Source organism: Saccopteryx leptura, chromosome 13 (genome assembly GCF_036850995.1).
Source record: "Saccopteryx leptura isolate mSacLep1 chromosome 13, mSacLep1_pri_phased_curated, whole genome shotgun sequence".
NCBI classification, from domain to species: domain Eukaryota; kingdom Metazoa; phylum Chordata; class Mammalia; order Chiroptera; family Emballonuridae; genus Saccopteryx; species Saccopteryx leptura.
The window spans coordinates 45426396-45448130 of record NC_089515.1 but is presented as its reverse complement, the minus strand read 5'-3'; the positions used below and the strand labels follow the sequence as shown (position 1 = coordinate 45448130).

Below are 21735 nucleotides of genomic sequence, written 5' to 3'. Positions count from 1 at the left end.
GAATATGGGGAAGGTGACCGTGTATGACTTCCAAAGCTAGGACGTAAAAGCACTACAGCTTCCAATTTTCCTTTCGTGTCACTCACTGAGGCGGAAGCCAGCCACCACACTGTGAAGCAGCTCCACCGGTGGGCCCATGTGGAGAAGCAAGGCCACTGGCCAACGGCCAGCACCAGCTCGCCAGCCACATAAGTGAGCTGCCTCAGACCTGGATCCTCAAGCCGCATCTGACTGCAGCCCTAGCTGATGTCTGATTGCAATCCCATGAGCTAACCCAAGCCAGAACTGGCTGGCTGAACTTCTCCCAAACTCCTGACCCAGAGAAACCACGAGACCTAGTGAATGACTCGTCTTCAGCCACTAAGTTGGGGTGGTGTGTTACCCAGACATAATGACTGGAATATGGAGCCGCGGCACCTTAGGAAGGCTGTCTCTAGCCCCCCTGCTCCATAACTCAGCCCCAGGCTGAGTGAAGACAAAAAGCAACACCCTAGTCAGCTCTGGACGAGGTCTGCTGCTGAGAGGACTAGCAAACACATGTAATGAGAGAAGCAGGATCCAAGATGGTTGGCAGTGATGAGCTGAATTTGTTATGGTCATTTTTTTTATTATTATTCATTTTAGAAAGGAGAGAGAGAGAGAGAGAAGGGGGGAGGAGCAGGAAGCATCAACTCCCATATGTGCCTTGACCAGGCAAGCCCAGGGTTTCGAACCGGCGGCCTCAGCATTTCCAGGTCGACACTTTATCCACTGCGCCACCACAGGTCAGGCTGTTATGGTCATTTTTAAGAGAGGCAAAGATAAAGTCGCACACTTGGATTAGAAAAAGTCATTGTACCAGGACAAGCCAGGGAAGGAAGAATGAGGCAAGGAGGTGGAAAGGGACCTGTTTTGTTCACTGCTGAATCAACAGTCATGGGCACCCGTAGGGGCTTCTACAAAGGCTCAGAGCTGCCTAAACAGAACCATGCGAAAAGGGAACGTGGCCTCAAAAAGGAGTCAAACCCATGGGCATGTCCAAGCAGAGTCTGATATCCCAGTCAAGGGGAACATCGTGGAGAGGGTGATATGCTACAGAAAGTGCTGTCCTGGCCCTGGCCAGTTGGCTCAGTGGATAGAGCCCACTATGCGGAAGTACTGGGTTTGAACCCTGGTGAGAGCACACAGGAAAGTGACCATCTGCTTCTCCCCCTCCCTCCCCTTCCCCCTCTCACAGCAGTGCTTGGTTGGTCTGAGCATCGGCCTCAGGCACTGAGAATAGTTAAGTTGACTAGAGTATCGCCCCAGACAGGGGTTGCTGGGTGAATCCCAGTTGGGGTACATGCAGAAGTCTGTCTATCTCTCCTCCTCTCACTTAAAAAAGTGAAAAAGACATGAAAAAGTTGTCCTCACTATTCTCTAAGAGCCCTTTCCAGCTCCAAAGTTCTCTTTTCTATAATTTAGTGCTTGAATGGGTAGACCTGCTTCATGATGCCAGCACAGGGCTTCTCAAACTTCAGCAGGCATATGAACACCTGGCAAATCTTATCATGCAACCTCAGAGTGTGGGTTTGGGGTGGCCCTGAGATTCTGCGTTTTGAACAAGCTCGCAGCTGACACTGCTCACCTATAGACCGCTGGTAGCAAATCGCATCAGGCAGACTGGAACAGGCATTAAGGCAACTGTAAAATCTTCAAGTACAGGAGGGATGACCAGCAACAGAAATACCCCACAAGGAACAGAACTCCTGCCTTGAACAGGGGAGCATCCATGTGCCGTCCAAGGGTTTTGATTCTCTGAACTCAGTCTTTAAAGTGCCCAAACACTTTCCCATCATCCTGGGTTTTCTGCAGCCTGTCAGGACAGGCGGTGTGGAGTCACGCCAACATGCACTCATCCTCTACCTGGAAGGCCTCTGAGTCTCAGTATCCTCGTGTGTGCAGTAGGAATAAAACCCACCTGCGAGGCTACTGTATCAAGCAAGGGCTGGCACATGGTAGGTGCCCATTATCTATTTCTTAGCCTCATTACAAAACTAGATGGATAATCAATAAACATCTGTTCCCATCGTAACAAAGATTAATTATCTAATTAATATTTGTCCTTGAGTTAAATGTCCTTCACTAATCCTGGGATGTATGTCAGATATGACCCCATTTTACAGATGGCATGGTCTGTTCTCATCTAGAGCATCACGCAAATACACTAGCATGAGAATCCATGACCCTTTTTGTTGGAATTTTAAGGCTTGTTGTTTTTGTTTGTTTGTTTGTTTGTGTATTGGCTAGAATGGTCATTTCCCCTGAGCCAGGCACTGGAGTCAGTAAGATTTCAGTCTCTTTTCTTGGTCTGAGAGGGAAGCCTCTGTTTCCCCCTGAAGGGCTCTAGTCACCATCATGTCAGTACTACCCAAGGTGCTCTGCAATTCAGGGACTGACCAGGAGAAACAACAGACTCAGATAGAGAAGGGGTGTAGCCAAGAACTGCCAACTAATGAGACACCTTAGCGACAGTTGGTGGGACTGGTGGGTAGAGTGGGCACCATGCCCACCCCGGGCTTCACTGCCCTGTGCAAAGAAGTGGGGGCAGGGTGAGGGGAGGCTCCAGACAATGTCCTGAGCCAGGCCAGTCCTGTCCCTTAGCAGAGATGGCCAGTCAAAAATACCCACAATTCCAGAGTAGTCACCGAGGAGAACTGAAGCACTGCCATTCCTTTTAATCAAGGAAAAAGTTGATCTATTGTGTCTGTAATGTGCAGCCCACAAAGATGCCACTTCTTGTTCATTCCATCCTCACCCAAGGAGGGGGGTCAAGCAGTTTCTACCACACAGAACAAGGCCACTAAATCTTTGCGCCAGGCACTAGCTCCTCCCATAAGGACCCTGAAGACCACCAGCCAGCCTGGGTTCCCCCCAAAGTGCTGCGACAGCTGGAACCAGCAGTGTGTGGAGCAGACAGACCATGACCTTGAGTTTGAATTCAGAACCCACCTCTGAGCGCCAGTTTTCACTGATCTTGGGAGGGGGGCATTATCATATTTACCTCACTGGGCTCTTTGGGGAAATTAAATGAGATATTAGTGAATGTGAAACAACCACCTCACAGAAGGTGCTCAAAAGCTGTTAGTTCTTTTATTCTTTTGCCCAGAAACCAAATTAAGGAGGGTGGTCTATGGAGCCCCAGAGGAACTGGCGAATCCCTACTTCCTTTGAGATGTCCTTGGTCTCTCCTAGGTACTGAAACCCTGAGGTTCCCAGCTCCAAGACACCTCCCGCTGCCGCCCAACCTTGTCCTCTCCCGGCTCTCTCCTAGCATCCGGCGCACCCCATCCCCAAAACTTTCAGCCACCTCCTGAGGAGGGTCCCTGCAAATCGGGCCCCATCTCGCCGGGCTCGGCTGCAGACCCCGCGCGGGACGCCCGGGAGCCCCGTCCGGCCCCGGCGGCCGGGCCCGCCGGAGGCAGCTGTGCCGGTGCAGCCCTCCGGGCCCCTCGGACTGCGGAGCCGCCGACCGCATTGCAGACACCGGCCCTCGGCCCTTCCCGCGCCGCCTGCCTCTGCGGCCGGGAGCGCTCCTCCCGCGCCCAGCGCGCCGGGCTGCCTCCCCAGCCACGCGCCCGCCGGCCGGGAGCCGGGTTCCAGCGCGCGCCAGACGCCTCCGCCCGCCCCGCCCCTGCCGGGTCCCCCGGGGGTGGGGTTTCCCTCGGCGCGCGCCCCCTCCCCGCCCGCCCCGGGTATATGTGTCACCGCGCGCCGTGCCCGCCTGCCCGCCCGCCCACCTACCTCCCCGCCGCTCCTGAGGGGCTCGCAAAGCTGAGGACGCGCCGCGCTGCTCAAGGTCTCTCTCCGCATCTCGCCGGCCGGCTTCTGACGCGGGTACCAGGGGACTCCGGGCACCTTTCAGTGTCCCTTCTTCCCTCTGCAAGCCAGCCGCTGCCGCTGCGGCCACCGCCTGAGTGGACCCGCGGACAGGACGCGGGCAGGAGCAGGGGTGCGCGCCGCCCGCGCAGAGCGTCTCCCGGCTGCGCCGCGAGACCGGGCCTCCCGGGCCCAGGAGCCCCCGCTGCCTCGCCAGGTGTACGGGACTGAAGTTCTTGGAGAAGGGAGCGCAACTCGGCAAGGTAACTGTCTCCTTCCCTCCGAGGGAGGCTGGCCCAGGGCGCCCCGCCGTATCGCGGCGGCGCTGCCTCAGTCTCCCCTCGGGGAAGGGCGCGCTGGGGGCCTCGACCTCACAGCCGTGCAGTCGAGCAAACTTTCCGGTGCTTGCAGACTCGGAGCGAATGCGGCGAAGGAACACGCGAGGAGGGGCTCTGATCCCCTGGCCCCCTGGCCCTCTGCCCCCGAGAACTAAGGGATAGAGAACAGGGAGCTTTTACTCCAACTCGGGTGTGTTGAGTCCCGGGGTCCGAGAGGAGTCATAACGCGCAGAGAGGCGGCTTCAGAGCGTGGCAAGTGCGGGGTCAACTCTCGCGGTGCTACTTGCGAGCTGGAAGCGTTGTTTCACCTCGAGCGCTGGGTGCGCTTTGTCGGTGGAAAAGGGGCCGCTTGGCATTCTGGCTGGGGATGTGTCAGGTACACAGCAGGTACCTGAGAGAGGCAGCGAGAATCCTTCGGCCCCACTTCCTTGGCCACTTGGCCTAATCCAGGAGCCACGGGGCACCTGAAAAGCCGGGAGGAATTAGCAAAACCTGTGAGCTGCCCGCCAGGGAGACTCGGCGTTGCTCTGAACCTGCCACCAAGAAGGTGCATTTCTCAAGGAAGGGGAGGGGTGATAAAGTCAAATGACCCAGGGCAGTTTTTCCATCGCTGCGTTCTGCTGCGGATGAAGCCAGTGATGGTGGAACAGGAGCCCTTGCTAAACCTGGTGTGGGATGGATGGCTGTCACTATGTCAACCCACCTACATTCTAGGCCAGAGTAAACTGTGGCTCTGGGGTTGTCTCCTGTTGGAAGATAGGGTCCAACCCAAACTCTTCCATCACTCTCTTTCTTGCAGTCCATGAGTGGGATTCTGGTGGGATTCTTCTAGGGTTTCACCCCTAAGGAACCCAGGTCCCTGCATTACAGTTTATGCATAAATGCCACTTCTATAGGGATGGCTTGCAGGAGGAATGAAGGAAGATACAAAGCTGAATTGGTTTAATGTGGGGTTGCTGGTCCTGGACGCTACAGTGGGTGGGTGTCGGACAGTGTGAGAGACCGTGGACCTTGGAAACACACCCATCTCATCTCGTGATTGAGGAAAGTGAACTCAGAAATGTGCGACGACTTTCTAACAGTCGCCCTGTGACTTAGGAGCAATTCTGATATAAAGGTGAAGTCTGGGCTGAAATCCTTGTCTCTCTCCCTTGGTTTCTGGGTTGCCAAAGAGAAGGAGCAGTCAGGTTGCCTGTGCCTCTGGGCAAGGGGTTTAGGAGGTGTTACGAAGATCCATGTAGGAGTATTGGCCCGTGAATCACTGAGTGGGGCAAGAGACTGCCCAGGAATGGAAGGGCAATGAGGGAGGAAACCCCAAAGCTTGTGGAGGAGGGAATGGTGGATGGAGTGAGTTGGGGGAGAATGTTTCTAAACTGAAAGAAAAAATTACGGATCAAAAGATCTCTCAAGTTTAAACAGTTTTAGAGGAAGGAATTATAAAAAAAAAAAAAGGAACAAACTATCTCAGAGACACGTTGGGATTCCTCCACAAACACTGAGTGTGTTTAAATTGGATGTATTTATGTGCAGTTTCTAGAGCGGCACTGATAGCTTCATTCATTCTCCAGTATCTACTGAGCGCCATCTAGGTGCCAGGTTCTGCTCAGTGCTGGCCCGTAGCAGGTCCGAAATAAGTAGTAGCATGGAATGACCAAGCAAAGCACATGGCATAGTACCTGCCCCTAGGCAAGTACTCAAGTATTGTTTGATATTATTATTATTATTATTATTAAGTAGAAGATTCTTTTCCTAGCATTTTCAATGAAAATCCTACTTAAAATGGGATTTTTTTAAATTGAGATTCTTTATTATTTGAAAGTCCTCTGGCCAATACAGGGGTAAAGACTCTAGGGCAGTGGTTCTCAACCTTTCTAATACCATGACCCCGCAATACAGTTCCTCATGTTGCGGTGACCCCAAACCAAAAAATAATTTTGGTGGCTACTTCATAACTGTAATTTTGCTACAGTTATGATTCGGAATGTAAATACCTGATATGCATTACATATTTTCTGATGGCTTTAGGTGACCCCGCCAGGGATCACCTGCAGGGTTGAGAACCGCTGCTCTAGGGGGCAGGAAATGATGGGAATGTTATTACTTATTGTGCGGCAGGCTCTGCGTGCTTGAGTGGTCATATACTGAGCTGACTGGTATGAGCCACACCGGACCCCACACTTTGCCCCTGCCCACAGTCTCTCACACACCCATCCCAAGCAGCCCACACCCCCAATGCTGAAATGGGGTGATATCCTCCTCATATGCCCAGAATAGCCTGTCCAACTCCCCAGTCAGAGAGGGGAGAATCCCAGCTGGGCCCCTTACCCACCAAATGACTTTGATGATGTTACTTAACTATGGTGTGACTAAGTTTCCTCTTATCTGAAAAGGGGAGGAAAACCTAGGATTAAAAGACATAATGTAGGTGCCTTGTCCTACAAGGCAGGAACCACAAATCTTAACTCCTGTCTTCGAAGGGTTCCTTGGCCCCCTTGAGGTCACAAATCGTAAATTCAAGACAGTACCAATTTTGAATATTCTCTTAGTAAAAGACTGCATGTCCCAACTTTTGGTGTAGATTTTTTTTAATGATGCCTGCTATAACATGGTCCCTTAAAAAGCTGTCTTATTGGGCACTCAGAGGACCTTAGATGAGCCAGGTCCTGCTTGAAGTGTCACTTTTAGTTTGTCTCTGCTCCCACAAGAACTTCTAACACAGGATTCATCCCATTGCGAGTTGTGAAACCAATTTAATGGGGTTTTACGACTTAGAAGAGTATAATCTCATAGTACTACCCATGTAGTAAGAATAAGTATTGCTTCTGGAAAGTCGCATTTCAGTTATAGTCCCATTTTTGCGGTCCTCTGCGGGTGTATGTGTGTTGATAACATGTAGGTATATACACAAATATATACTAATTTGAAATTTGTAGAACATATTTCTTACTGCAGGTTGTGGTCAAGAACGTTTACAAGACATTGATCCCAATAATGTCTCTGTCTGTGAGAAATCTCTGCCTCGTGGTTCCAGGTGGCAGGCACTATATTAATACATGGACTGGACCCTTACCTGTCCTGGAAGTGAAGGCAGTAAGGGGTGGAAGCTGCAGGTGGGAGTAGGGGAGGGAGTTGGAGGGAGGGGACCCAGAATCAGGGAAGAAGCAAGGCACAGAGGACAGGCCTGCTTGCAAGTGGGGCGGGGGAGCAGGTGGGCCTAACCGGCTGCCCTGGACAAGAGGGCTGTGGGTGGAACCCATCTTGGAAGCAGGAGTGTCACAGGCGGTCCTTGGTCATGCTCTGGGCCCCAATGGAAGCTTCATGCCATCCTCTCTCCTTAAGGAAGCCCTGTTCAGTAGGGCGAGGGAATGGGGGTCTCTGTGGCATCTCCCCCTGGGGGTGGCTGCTCTCTCCACCCCCTAGACTGGACAGGATACCCCCATCCCTGTGAGGGGGCCTGGGCCCCTGGGCATGGTTGGAGATGAGCTGAGGTTGCTATGGAGGGACTGTTGGAGGGGTGGGGCAAGGAGGAGGACCAGAAGGGGAGGGTATGTGTAGAGAACTGTAAAACGCTTCCTTTCTTCAAAAGTTGAATCCAGGGCAAGAACGGAAATAGTAGAGTTTACTTTTAAAAACTCAGAGCCTCCTTGTAAGCAGCCACGTGTGTGTGTGTGTGTGTGTGTGTGTGTGTGTGTGCGCGCACGCGCGTGTGTGTGCTGGGAGAGCCTGCACAACCCTGCGGGCTGGCCTGGGCCTGTGAGAGGTGACTTTGCTCTCTCTCAATGGCCTTACAGTGTATCCTAAAGAAGCTTTTTGTTAAGCTCATGAATAGGTGAATTTGGGGTGTGTGACGCTGGGCATCACGATTTGGATATTTGGTTACCTTTGAGGTTACATGTTTTTCCTTTTAAGACGCACACCCAAAAAAGAAGCCACCTCTCCAGGATAGGGTTGCTTTTCTGGGAGTTGGGGGGGGGCATACCTGCCTGTCTCTCAGTAACTGACTTGACTTGAAGGGAAGAGCAAGGAGCAGTCAAGACTGGGAAGGTCTGCAGTGTCTGGCCTGGGAGGCAGCCCCTTTTCAGCCCCTGGACTCTGGGCCTTTGAGGTGCAACATGGCCATTCCCAGACTCCAGATGTTCAGGGCCTTCAGAGCCTGTGATGACCCTAATTTAAGACAGCAGAAAGGGGACCAAGGCCAGAGAGGAGAAGGTGCATGACTCAAACCAGCCCAGAGTGGGTTGGTGAGAATTTGGATGTGAACCGAGGTCTTCAGGCCCTCATCCTGAAACATACCATGTCCATGGAAACCATTCATTCATTCGTTCGTTCATCTTTTATCACCACTTGCTACATACCAGGCACTGCACTAGGTGTGGGAAACACAGCAGCGCTAAAACAATTCACTGTCCCTGCCCTCCAGCTGCTCCTGGTCTAAAGGAGAAGACACACTATAATCAACTTGACCCTGACCTCTCATTTCTATAAAGCAGTGATTCTCAACTAGATAGTTCTTCTGCCCCCCAGGGAATATTTGGCCATTCTAGAGATGTTTTTTATATCCACCTTGAGAGAGATAGAAACCAGGGATGCTGCTAAATATTTATAATGCACAGGACAGCACCCCCCCCCCCAAATAGAGAATTATTTGGCCTAAAATGTCAACTATGCCACAGTTAAGAAACCCTTCTCTACACCTTCATTTAGTCTTAGGGCCAGGCCACACAGGGAAGAGTGGATAACTCAAAAAGAAATAAAAAAGATGAGGTCCTGACCAGGTAGTTCAACTGGTTAGAGCATCATCCTGACACACCAAGGTTGCAGGTTCAATCCCCGGTCACGGCATATACAGGAATCAAACAATGAATGTATAAATAAATGGAACAAATTGATGTTTCCCTCTCTCTCTCTCTCTCTCTCTCCCCCCCCCTTCCTGTCTCTCTAAAATCAATAACTTTAAAAAAAAAAAAGGAAAGAAAAATGCTGAGGCAACAATGGTAAAGTAGAAAGAACTTGGACTTTGGCCAGCCCGAATCTAGGTTGAAATTCCAGTTGTCAGCTCTTGGGCAAGTCACTTATCCTCTCTGAATCTTGGTTTCTACATCTGTGAGATGGGCTTGTAGGATGATCGAGAGGGTTCAAAATAAAACAAATGAAAGACCTGGCAGAAAGTAGGCCTACAATAAGTTAGCAGCTGTTATTATTACTTTTGAGGCTTTTATAGGTCCCGTGATGGCAAGTTACGACATCAACAGGTGTGGACATGTGATCCTGAGGCCAAAGAAGGTTGCTATTTAGGGCATGGTTGCTATAGTAATGCCATCTGTTCTGGGGGGGATTATAGGTCAGCACCTCCCCACCCACATAGCTCCCAGCAAAAGGGTGAGAAGAGGGGGAAGGGTTTGCTCAATATGTGTGCCCTGGGAGGAGCACTGGACTTGGAGCCACGTGAAATGTGCATTGACTGCTGTGTGACGTGAGAAAATTGCTTCACCTCTCTGAGCCTTGGGTTCCTTATCTGTAAAATGAAGATGCTAAGGTCTGCCTTCACGTGTCAAGATCCAGTAGGAAATTACTGTCTGGGAAGGTGCCTTGAGGGGGCGCCTGTGAAACCTAAGCAGGAACCTTTCATAGTTAGTGTGTACTGTACCTACTTGAATGAATGAACAAACAAATGAATGGACCATCACACTATAAATTCCTTCTAATTCTTGATAAGGGAAGTGCTGCCAACAATACCCAGACAGGCAGTTCTCCACTCTGCCAATCCTTCATCACAAGTAAGCTAGAAGAAGCCAGGACCTTGGTTCCTAGCGTGGGCCCAAGTCAGGTTACAGCACCAAGCAACAACGCCTCTAGAGGTCACTGCAGATACGACAATTAAGTTGTGACGGCACCAAAGTGGGATCCTGTGGGGATTACCAGGTACAAGTAGGACATCAGAACTGAGGAAGGCCAAGGTGCTGAAAAGAGGACCAAATCAGGATCAGGAACCCAGAGACTTATCTCAATGGAGACACATCATTGAATACCTCCATTTTCCTCTCTGTGAAATGGGCCTGTTGTTCCACCACATGGAATTGAAGTCAACATAAATTAAGACCTAACTGAAAGTCACGAGCTTGAAGGGGTGGATTTGGGAAATTGCTAAATTTCCTTGAGCCTCCTTAGAATCATGAAACATTAGAGCAGAAATGGCCGTAGGGACACCGAAATCACCCACCTCCTTCAATATGCAGATGAGGAAGTGTCCCCAGAGAGGAGAGGGCTCTTGGCAGAGGCAGGGCTTCACCTGGGGCTCCTGAGGTTCCTCCCTCCATGTCACATGTCACATTCAGCCCAGTGAAAGGAGCCACCAGATCACAGATATACTGTGCCACCCCATGAGAACCCAACTGTGGACAAATTTTTCCCTGGGGCCACCCGTTGTCCACCCTTGGGCCACCTTCCGGCTCTATCCTTCCAGGGTGCTTACTAGTTTCAGGGCTGCTTTGGGGAAGAAAGTCCTTTATAAGAGAAATGTCCAATGCAAGGGGGAGGACAGCGTCCCATCTCCCTCAGAAAACCCGGGCTTCCTTGTCCCAGCCTCCACCCTGGGTCACATGTGGTGGCATTTTCACCAGCCAAGGGGGTCACATGTAGGAGCATTTCACCCGGAACTTGCCCTGACCTTTCCCCCCACGTTTCCCTCCCCAGCCAGGTGCTCCCTTCCTCCACCACCAAACTCCGTCACTTTGACCTCATATCCACATGGCTCAGGGGAACACCTGGATTTTAGGATGACTCAGGGATAGAGTGGGTGTTTGTGTCAGCTTTTCGAGACTGAAAAGGGGGGCCTGGAGGCCATCATCGTAAGGAGCCTTCAGTCCCAGAACCAGGAGCATTTGAGCTCTTGGAAAACAGGAGTGCGCGCAGGCTCATCTGGTTTGAGCAAGGCTCACCAGCTTGAACCCAAGGTCACTGGCTTGAGCAAGGGGTCACTCGGTCTGCTGTAGCCCCACCGCTCAAGGCACATATGAGAAAGCAATCAATGAATGACTAAGGTGCCGCAACGAAGAATTGATGCTTCTCATCTCTCTCCCTTCCTCTCTGTCCCTATCTTCCCTCTCTCTGTCTCTCTCTGTCTCTGTCACGCACACAAAAGAAAACCAGGAGCGCTTGAGCACTCCTGCCTCCCAGGGTGCTTGATTAGACTTAGGGGTAGGAATCTGGGTTTTCAAACTCACCCCGGGTATTTCAAATTCAATTCAGTTTCTGAACCCCTCATTTAAAGCCCAAAATTATTCCTCTGGGTGCACTTGGTTCTAAGCCCCTTCCTCTAGCCCTACCTCTGGGGGTCACTTGCCGGCTTTTCTCTGCAGGTAGAACTAGAGTCTCTACCGCTAGTTTGTCCTTTAGGGGAGTGAGAAGCTCAAGGCCTGCTTCCCCATTTCTTCTCTCCTACCTGAAACAGGGGCCTCGCTTCCTTAATATCATTGGCCTTGACCCTGGATTAAAGTACATTTGCCCTGAGAGGCAGATGAAGCCAGGTTAGGGTTCCCCAAAGTGGGTGCCACCAACCATTCCTTGCAGCAATGGTCCACAGCCATTGCAGGTCAAAAGGGTCTCATCCCCAAGGGCTAAACATGATAAATGGCTCTCTTTCCTGCAGGACATCTCGATATGCTGATGGGTCTTTAAATCTTCATCAAGCTTCTCACATGGAACTTAACCAGGGACCTCTATTTTCTCAGAGCAGATTGAGGGACTCCCCAAGTCTATAGAGTTGCTGATCTAGGCAATCAGCCAGCTCTGACCCTGAGGCAGGAATGAGGCTCTGCATCAGGGCCTGTGAGCTGTTCAGGGAAAGAGAGACCCCACCAAGTAGGATTTAAAACCCCAAATCTCAAACACAGCCACTGCCCCAGCCAGCTCTCTTCCCCCAAGTGCAAGGCTGGGCCCAACCTTTCCTGCTCTGCCCCCTACCTGCCACCTCCCCTTTAATGGCTGGCCTGCTGGGTGCTCTATTAGTTTCATTGTTTCCATGGCCTACCTAGACCCTCCCCCCCCCCCCTCTTCTCTCTGGTATAACTCCAGCTGTCATCTCAGTGCCTTGGGGATGCCTGGGATTTACCAACAAGGTGAGACTTGTATACACCAGGTGAACACTGACCACAGTTCAGTGGCTGGAAAATTGTCACTAAGTCCCACTGTCCTTGGCCACTGCAAGTACTGGCTGGAATGAACAGCCCTTAATGCATGCAGCGATCGATGAAGCTTATTTGCATATCCCTTCTCAGCCCTCGGGGACTGCAGAGGCTCCCAGCAGACCTTAGAGATGAGGCATGATCCTGTACTCTTAGAATAAAGTCCAATCCTCTTCATTGACCGCAGGGCCCGCAGGAGCTGGCCTCCCCTGCCCTCAGCATCCACAGCTCACCCTCCCCTCACCTATCCCCCTCAACCCCTGGCTTTGTCCTTTATTCCCACCTCAGGGCCTCCCCTGACCATTTGCTCTTCCCACGTGGCTTTGCATAGCGAGCTCATTCGGCCATTCAGGTCCAAATGTCACCTCCTAAGAGAGGCTTTTCCTGACCACCTAATTTAAAGAAGATAAGCCCCCACCCCCACCCCCCTGGCCCAGCAGCCCTCTCTCACTTTTTTTTTTTTTTTGTAGCATATCACTTTCTTAAAGCTTCTGATTGGTTGGTTTCCTTGGTGTTGGCTGCCCTGTCCCCAGCCCCACCAAAAACAGGAGCTAGGCCAGGAGCTTGTCTGTCCTGCTCATATTCTATCTCTAACACCTAAAATATGTTTAGCACAGAGTAGGTCTCAGTCAAAGCACTGACCGGACAGATAACTTCAGTCTGATTCTTTTCACACCATGCTCCAGGGAGTCAGTGGGGAGGGAGTCTATGACATTCCATAGGGACCACGGAGGTGAGTTGAAAGGGGCAGAGATCTGGGGGACAGGGTTCCCTGTACCATTCTTTCAGAATAACTTCAATTTTATGTCTTTTGAAAGCCTCTGGCCTGACCTGTGGTGGCGCAGTAGATAAAGCCTTGGCCTGGAATGCTGAGGTCGCCAATTCGAAACCCTGGGCTTGCCCGGCCAAGGCGCATATGGGAGTTCATGCTTCCTGCTCCTCCCCCCTTCTCTCTCTCTCTTCTCTCTAAAATGAATAAATAAAATCTTTTAAAATTAAATTAAAAATTTTTTTTTAAAGAAAGAAGAAATAAAGCCCCTGGTATGGGACATTCTGCTCTTGTCATAGACAAAAAAGCTGGGACCTGGGGAAGACTATGTCCCACCATGGGGTGTGTCCCTGAGCGGTGTCAGAGCTGGACCTAGACCCTGACTTCCCAAGTCCCAGTGCTCCGTGGGCTGAACTGGGCAGTCACCGAAGAACAGTCCCCGCCTAGCCACTGCAGCAGCCACGCCTCACTCTGACCACGGCTTGGGGTCCATGCAGTCAGAATGGCCAGCTCATGCTCTGCCACCCATAGGAGGCACCTCTGACCTAGCCAAGGGCAGCAATGGCCAACTGCACCCCCTCTTCCCAGCTTTCCTTTTATTTTCCCCCACAAAAGCAAGATAATTTATTTATTTAATTAATTTTTTTTTTTTTACAGGGACAGAGAGAGTCAGAGAGAGGGATAGATAAGGACAGACAGACAGGAACGGAGAGAGATGAGAAGCATCAATCATCAGTTTTTCGTTGTGACACCTTAGTTGTTCATTGATTGCTTTCTCATATGTGCCTTGACCATGGATGGGCCTTCAGCAGACTGAGTAACCCCTTGCTTGAGCCAGTGACCTTGGGTCCAAGCTGGTGAGCTTTTTGCTCAAGCCAGATGAGCCCGTGCTCAAGCTGGCAACCTCGGGGTCTTGAACCTGGGTCCTCCGCATCCTAGTCTGAAGCTCTCTATCCACTGTGCCACCGCCTGGTCAGGCAAAAGCAAGATAATTTAATTTCAGGCGTTCCATTTTTTGGATTTATGTATCTTTGGACTTAACTCTGCAAACATTTAAAATTCAGATTTCCTTTTCCCCATGGGAATTTTTTTTTTTTAATTTTTAAGACTTTATTCACTTTTAGAGAGGAGAGAGAGAGAGGGAGGGAGGAGCAGGAAGCATCAACTCACATATGTGCCTTGACCAGTCAAGCCCGGGGTTTTGAACCTGCAACCTCAGCATTTCAGGCCAACACTTTATCCACTGCACCACCACAGGTCAGGTCCCCATGGGAATTTGATAAAATGGGATTCATATCCAATTGTGGGCACTGCTGGTACATAAATAAATAAGTAGGAAAAAATAGATTTTCTGCAATGAGATAAAATGGTAACAGAAAGATACCCCATATAGTACAGGTCAGCAAATCAAGCTTCCCTTCATAGTCCACAACGATTCACTTGAACATCATGGGGGACAGATGCTTTGAGGAATCAATTTCCATTTTTAGGTTCTAGCACTTTGGGAACCTCGAGTTCTGTCACTGGGACTCCATCGCTAAGTTCCGTCTCTTCCCAGCTTCTGGTAGCAGCTGTCGATCTTTGGCGTCCGTGGCCCTCAGCAGTGTCACTCTGATCGCTGCCTCCCGCGTCACTTGATGTTCTCCCTGTGTGTCTCTGTCTTCACATGGCTGTCTTCTCCTCTTACAAGGACACCGGTCACATTGGATTCAGGGCCCATCCTAATGACCTCATCTTAATTTGATTACATCTGTAGAAACCCTATTTCCTGATAAGGTTTCATTCACATGTGCCAGGGGTTAGGGCTTCAACACAATTCAATCCATAACACCCTTTATTGACTTTCTGCTGTGTGGTTATTTTAAAGATTTTATTTATTGATTTTTTTTTTTTTTTTTTTTTTTTTTTTAGAGAGAGAGAGAGAGAGAGGAGAGAGGCATTGGGAAGGAGTGGGAAGCATCAACTTGTAGCTGCTTCTCTTATGTGCCTTGATCGGGCAAGTCCAGGGTTTTGAACCAGCAACCTCAGCATTCCAGGCCAACACTTCATCCACTGTACCACCACAGATTAGATCAGGGGTCCCCAAACTTTTTACACAGGGGGCCAGTTCACTGTCTCTCAGACCATTGGAGGGCTGGACTATAAAAAAACTATGAACAAATCCCTATGCACACTGCACATATCTTATTTTAAAGTAAAAAAACAAAATGGGAACAAATACAATATTGAAAATAAAGAATAAGTAAATTTAAATCAACAATCTGACCAGTAGTTCAACGGGAAGGAACTATGCTCCTCTCACTGACCACCAATGAAAGAGGTGCCTCTTCTGGAAGTGCGGCGGGGCCGGATGAATGGCCTTAGGGGGCCGCATGCGGCCCACGGGCCGGGCCGGGCCGTAGTTTGGGGACTCCTGGATTAGATGCTACTGTGTTTTAGACCTGTGCTTTATCTGTGAGATATAAAGGGAGGTCTATCAGGGGAGACAAATAAATTATGTATTCTTCCACAAGTAGGTGCTTTTATGCTAACTAGAGACAGGTTAAGATGGTCAGTCTCTTGTTAGGTTTATTTTACCACTACTTTTTTTTTAGAAAAAAAGAACCCATTGAAAAGAAGAAGAAAAGGTAGCTTTGTTGAGAGGGCGGTGTTACTGAAGAAGCCCCGACTGGAAGGGGATGGGAGGCAGCAGATATCAGGAGCCCCTAGAAGGTGCTTTCACGAGGGCGGCTTCTGGGACATACTGTCAGGAGGCTTTGAGGCACTCTAATCCTGATAGCCTTTCAGGGGACAGTCATGCAAGGAAGGGATCGCAAGGGACTGGGGACATGCCAGAGGCAGCTGGGAAGGGAGGAAACGGAAGGGGGCAACATGATAGCGTGTCGGCGTCTGTAGCTCTTCACCAGCTGTTCCGGGGTGGGTCCAGAGTCAGAGGAGGTCTGTGAGGGGCTCTGAGAGGAGGCCCTTTGGGCTTTCAGCCTTGTTCCCCAGCCCCGGGGTACCCTGGTGCTTTGAGTCAAACTTTGAAGCTGAACCCAATCCCCATGAAAACTCCTTCTGGAGCAGACACCCAACAAATGTCTGTATATTGAGCCCGTGCTTTAAAGCTGGAGCTACAGCCTGACTGGTGGTTTGCACAGTGGGTTGAGCGTCAACCCGGAACGCTGAGGTCGCAGGTTCGAAGCCTGGGATGGCTGGCTTGAGCCTGGGATTGCCAATTTGAGCATGGGGTCCTTGGCTTAAGCAGGAAGTTGCCAGTTTGAGCCCGAGGTCACTGGTCCAATCCCCGGTCAAGGCATGTATGAAGCAATCAATGCACAACTAAGTGGAGCAATGAATTCATGCTTCTCTGTGGGATTTGAGGTTATTTACCAGCTCTGAACCTTTGTCTCTTCCATTCCAAAATAGGACTAGCAGCAGTGCCCCCTCCCTGCACGATGGTGAACACTGAATGAAATGATTCATTTGTTCACACTGCTTTGGAGCACCGTGCCGGCTTGGGACCAATACATGGCAATTTTTAGAGGCAGTGGTGTGACAGGTGCTCATAGGTGGGGGAGAGCCAGGGATGAACAGGCTAATGCACACCTGTGGGCACAGTCTCCGTGCAGAGGCAGACGAGTGCTACAGACAATGGGTGCCCCTGCTGTGATGCAGAGAGGTACATGCACTCATGATGGGGCACCGTGGGGGGGGGGACTTTATGGAGGAGAGGTCATCCAGTAGCAATAGTGGCAACAGTTTCCTCCTGGCACACACCTCAGATAATTCCCTGTAGCTTTGAGAGCCTCCCCATCACCTAGAGAATGAAGCCACCAGACTCCTTAGCCTAATTGTGGAAGCTCTTCACAATCTGGCCCCACTTAGTTTCTGACTTTTTGACCTACAGCAGTTGGATCTCCTCCTTTCTCTATACCTTTATTCATGCAATCCCTTCCTCCTAGAAGGCTCACAGTGTCCCTCTCCGGCAAGGCTCAGACCAAATGCCACCTCCTCTTCAGAGCTCTCCCAGGTGCCGCAAAGGAGTGAATTCTGCCTGTTCTCAGCTTCGGGAAACCTCTCACTGACAGGCTCTCTCTTTCATGTTGTAGGACTTATTCATACATCTCAGCTCCTGTCCCACACAGTGAGCCCCGGGGCTGGGTTCACACAGGCCCATCCTTAAATCCCTCTCTGCACCGACTGCAGAATTTTCCACATGGTGGGAGTTGGGCAGAGGAAAGGAGGGAGGAAGAAAGCCAAGGACTTGGATCTTCTCCAGATACAAAGCAGTTACTCCTTCCCCACGAGGGCTGAAGAGAATGCTTTGCTCTTCAGAGCACATGGCCCAAGGAGGGAAAGCAGTGTCCCTGGAGGATGGTCATGGGATAAGGGGGTCTTGGCCTCTGTCCACTAAGCCAGGGGCACCATGGCTTAGTGCCCTGTAGCAAGGCAAGCTAACCTGACAGAGCAGGGCAAGTGCCATTTCAGTAGGCCTCACAGACTACCCTCTGCTTCGGTCATTCATGGGACTCACAGAACTCAGTACAGCGGTTGTACTCACAGTGACAGTGTATTGCAGCAAAGAGACCCAGCTCAAAATCCGCAAAGCATAGAGGCACGTAGGGCAGGGTCTGGGGAGACCAGGCACAGAGCTTCCAGTTCTGCTTCCTGGAGGGCGGGGGGGGGGGGGTCTGCGGACAGCGCTTCCTGGTGTTACAACACACCCAGGTATTGCGAACCAGGGACGCTCACCTGAGCCTTGCAGTCCAAGGTTTTCATGGGGGGGGATTGGTCACATAGACATGGCTGACTTTGGTCTCCAGTGCTTGCAGAGATCGAATTGATACCACGTGACCCAAAGATCCACACCATAAATCACACTATTAGATTAGACTACCCAGCATAGCCTGAGCTCCACTCCCCGGGTAAATAAGGGCTTAGAAGTTACCTTCTGGAAGCTGGATCCAGCTCCCATTGGCTCTCAAGGAGAAGCATGACCCAAAAGGAGCTGAGTGGCTGCTCTCGATGACATCTGGAATCAGAGTATGCAAACTAGGGTCCAAAGAGTGAGGTTTGACTCCAAATAACCCATTTTCTTTCTTACTTTTGACTGGCCTTGGACTATAAACTCCAAGGGCCTGAACGTCTGCCCCAGAAGTTTAAGACATTGGGCCAGTTGCCCCTTGTTTCCTGTCAGTTGCATCCCAGTCCCTGGTCCTGCACTTTGCCCAGGAATTTGGCTGTAACTCCAAACATCTGATGGCCCTTTCTGGCAAGGGGTCATTCCTACCGGGACCCTCGGTTTCCAGAAACCTTTACGAAAGATCACTTTTGAAGCCTGGGCTCAATTTGCACCCAGAGAGGCCACCAAGGAGTCCCTCTGGGTCCCCAGCGCCTTCCCAAATTCTTGCAGGAAGGAGCTCTTTGCCTGGCCAGGTTGGCAGTCAGTGCTGAGCAGAAGGAACTCAGTTCTTGGCCCAGGATCCCTGCCCTAAAAAAAGGTGCTTGTGCCTGATGGAAAGTTTAGGCTGAAAGACACTCCTTTCCAAAATCCCACGTCCGATATTTACACAACGTCTGAAATTAATTCGAGAAAACCTCCAAGTGCCCAGGCTGGAAAGGAAGGCTGAGAACATGAAGGGGCAGGTCCCATGTGCCAGGGTTTTTTTCCACAAAGAGAGCGGGTCATAGCTAATGTCCCTGGTGTGTGACTCAGGAGCCGTTAACCGTGCTATGTACCTCTCCGCTTTAAACTGGTTTTGCTGGGAATTTGCCATTGAGAGGAGGGAGAGGTGGGATTCACGGAGAAGGGCTGGTGGTGGTGAGCGAATTCTTCAAGCGTCCACCCTTATCCAGACACACTCTTCAGGGCCAGGGATGGCTGCAGCCACCCCACCCTTAGGAAGCGCCACCCATGGCCAGCCTTCCTTCCCCGCTCCTAGACTGAGCCTCATTCCCAGCCCCTTGGAAATGCAGCCTTCCTTGGGTGCCAGCGTGGCTCTGAGTACTCTTTTGTCCCTGGAGCCTGTCTCTGGAGTCACCCGCCCCTCCCTGCTTTACCCGTCCTGCCCGTCCCTGGTCCATGAAACTGCTGTATAAGTTTATTCTGGCTCTGAGATGCTCATTGTTGCCTAAAAGTAGAGAGGGGGTGGCTGCCCTCACTCAGGGACAACAGAGACACTCTGAGAATGACAAGCCTGATGTCCCTGGAGAGCTCAGTGGCAGCATTAGAATCTGACCTCATAGACTACAATTTTATTTGAACCCACATTCTATGCACAACCAGGTTTGGGGGCAAATGCTGAAATGAGCCCTAGGTTAATCAAGGTGGGTGAGTGTGCTCACTATTTGCTATCATTATAGATCAAATGACCATCCACATGGGGCCACATTTAAATTAGATCTAGGAGCAATTAATAAAATAGGAATAAGGAAATCAGTTATAAGAAAAAGACACATACAGAGAAAAGGGATAAGGAAGAGGAGGAAGGGAAAGAGAAAAGAAAGATGAGGAAATACAGTTAAAGAGGATTAGCATCCACAAAAATGACCTTCACTTGTCCCTGGCCAGTTGGCTCAGTAGTAGAGCATTGACCCAGCATGTGGAAGTCCCAAGTTCGATTCCCAGTCAGGGCTCACAAGAGAAGTGACCATCTGCTTCTCCCCACCACTTTCTCTCCCTTTTCTCCTCCCACAGCCATGGCTCAATTGATTCGAGCACATTGGCCCCAGGCACTGAGGATGGCTCAATGGAGCCTCCACCTCAGGAACTAAAAATAGCTCAGTTGCAAGTATGAGCCCCAGATGGGCAGAGCATTGGCCCCAGGTGGAGGTTGCTGGGTGGATCCTAGTCGGGGCACATGTGGGAGTCTATACCCCCCACCCCTCAATTAAATTTAAAAAATAATAAGAAAGAAAAAGAAAAAAGAAATGACCTTCACTCTTATTCTGGGGGTGAAGCTTGCATTATGACTCTAGTTTACAGATGGGAAAACTAAGGGCTTATATAAGTATCCCTGTGAGTTAAAACAGAGATGAATTGGAATCAGCTTCCCGGCTCCCCCTGTCCATACCGTCCCACCATGTCTGCTTAAAATACATGGAAAAATCAGCAGGTGTGGTTGAAGTCACTCTGGACAGCTGTGTCCTTGGTGTGGCATCCCTATATCTCTCCCTGTGCTGGTTTTAAAATTCCATCTCAGGTCCTGGCTGGCTGACCCAGCAGTAGAGCATCGGCTCAGCATGTGGAAGTCCTAGGTTTGATTCCTAGCCAAGGCACACAGGAGAAGCGCCCATCTGCTTCTCCATCGTTCCCCTCTCTCTCTCCTTCCTCTCTCTCTCTCTCTTCCCCTCCCACAGCCAAGGCTCCATTGGAGCAAAGTTGGCCCAGGCGCTGAGGATGGCTCCATGGCCTCCACCTCAGACACTAGAATGACTCCAGTTGCAACAGAGCAACGCCCCAGATGGGCAGAGCATCGCCCCCTGGTGGGCATGCCAGGTGGATCCCAGTTGGGTGCATGCGGGAAGTCTGTCTGACTGCCTCCCTGCTTCTAACTTTGGAAAAATAAAAAATAAAAATTTTTTTCCATCTCAGGTGCATAAGCCACTGTTTTCATGCCCAGGTGTAGAATGGGTCTTGTCCGTGAGAGACAAGAGAATGGACACTGTTGAGAGCGTGTCCTGCAAGTAAATGGTGTGCTGGGGGCTGATGCTTGGGGAATGGGTGACCTTGGTCCTTTTCAGTCCCTCCCCCAAGACTGAAGTCATGGACCCAGAGCCACTTGATTACTGGCAAATCTTACTGGTCAACCAGTATACAAAATCCCAAGGTCCACCCGTTCATCCAATGCATAGATGTCAAATACCGTTCTTTGTTGTCCCTGGCATTGTGTGAGTTAGCAAGGAAGGGTTGTTTGGGTTTTTTAACTTAAGGCTTAACTTTCAGCCTTAAGGAGGTCACACTTGGTGTGATGTTAAACAATAGGCCGCAGAAATGGTGACAGTGGTCAAGCAGATCCAAGGGACAGGGCCGGCTGAGGCTTTCTGTAGGACAGACACGGACCCCACAGGGTCTGTCTGGGTTGGGGGGCTTCTTACATTCACTCATCCAGCAAACACTGGCTGCATCGGCACTGATGTGGCCGGGGCAGGCTGGGCCCTGGAGTATGACATGGAGACAAACGAGGCCCTGCCCTGCCCTGCCCTGCTCGAAGGCTGGCAAACTGGCCTTGGTTTCAGGGCCAGTTTCAATGATGCCTGGAACTCGGGTAAGACAGCACAACTGCTGGAAAGTGAGGCTTTATGGGACAGAAAAAAAAGAGGCACCCATTATCCTTCCCCTGGGTTTTTTCTTAGTATTAGTTACTTCCAGTAGTTTGTTGGTAAGCCCACGCTCAAAAAGGGTTAGGGGAAAGCCCCCGTTTGCCGTGTTTACAGGTTTCCCTGTAAACATACAGGTATACATACTCCCACCAGTTTCAACCCACCAACGTAACGTCACTGAACATGCAGTTGGGAAGAGCTGTTTAAAATGGGCTCTGGAGCCTGGCCTGTGGTGGCACAGTGGGTAAAGCATTGACCAGGAATGCTGAGGCACGGGTGCTCAATGAATGTGAGCCTTCAGGCT

General features: G+C 50.7%; 1 protein-coding gene across 1 annotated transcript in view; it reads left to right on the top strand.

The window, feature by feature from the left end:
• Positions 1–3970: 3970 nt before the first annotated feature.
• ACAN (aggrecan) overlaps positions 3971–21735 on the top strand; it is a 55415-nt gene continuing 37650 nt past the window's right edge. The window contains exon 1 of the mRNA XM_066355459.1: positions 3971–4100. The gene's annotated coding sequence lies outside the window, so the exon portion shown is untranslated. The remainder of the gene's footprint in view (positions 4101–21735) is intronic.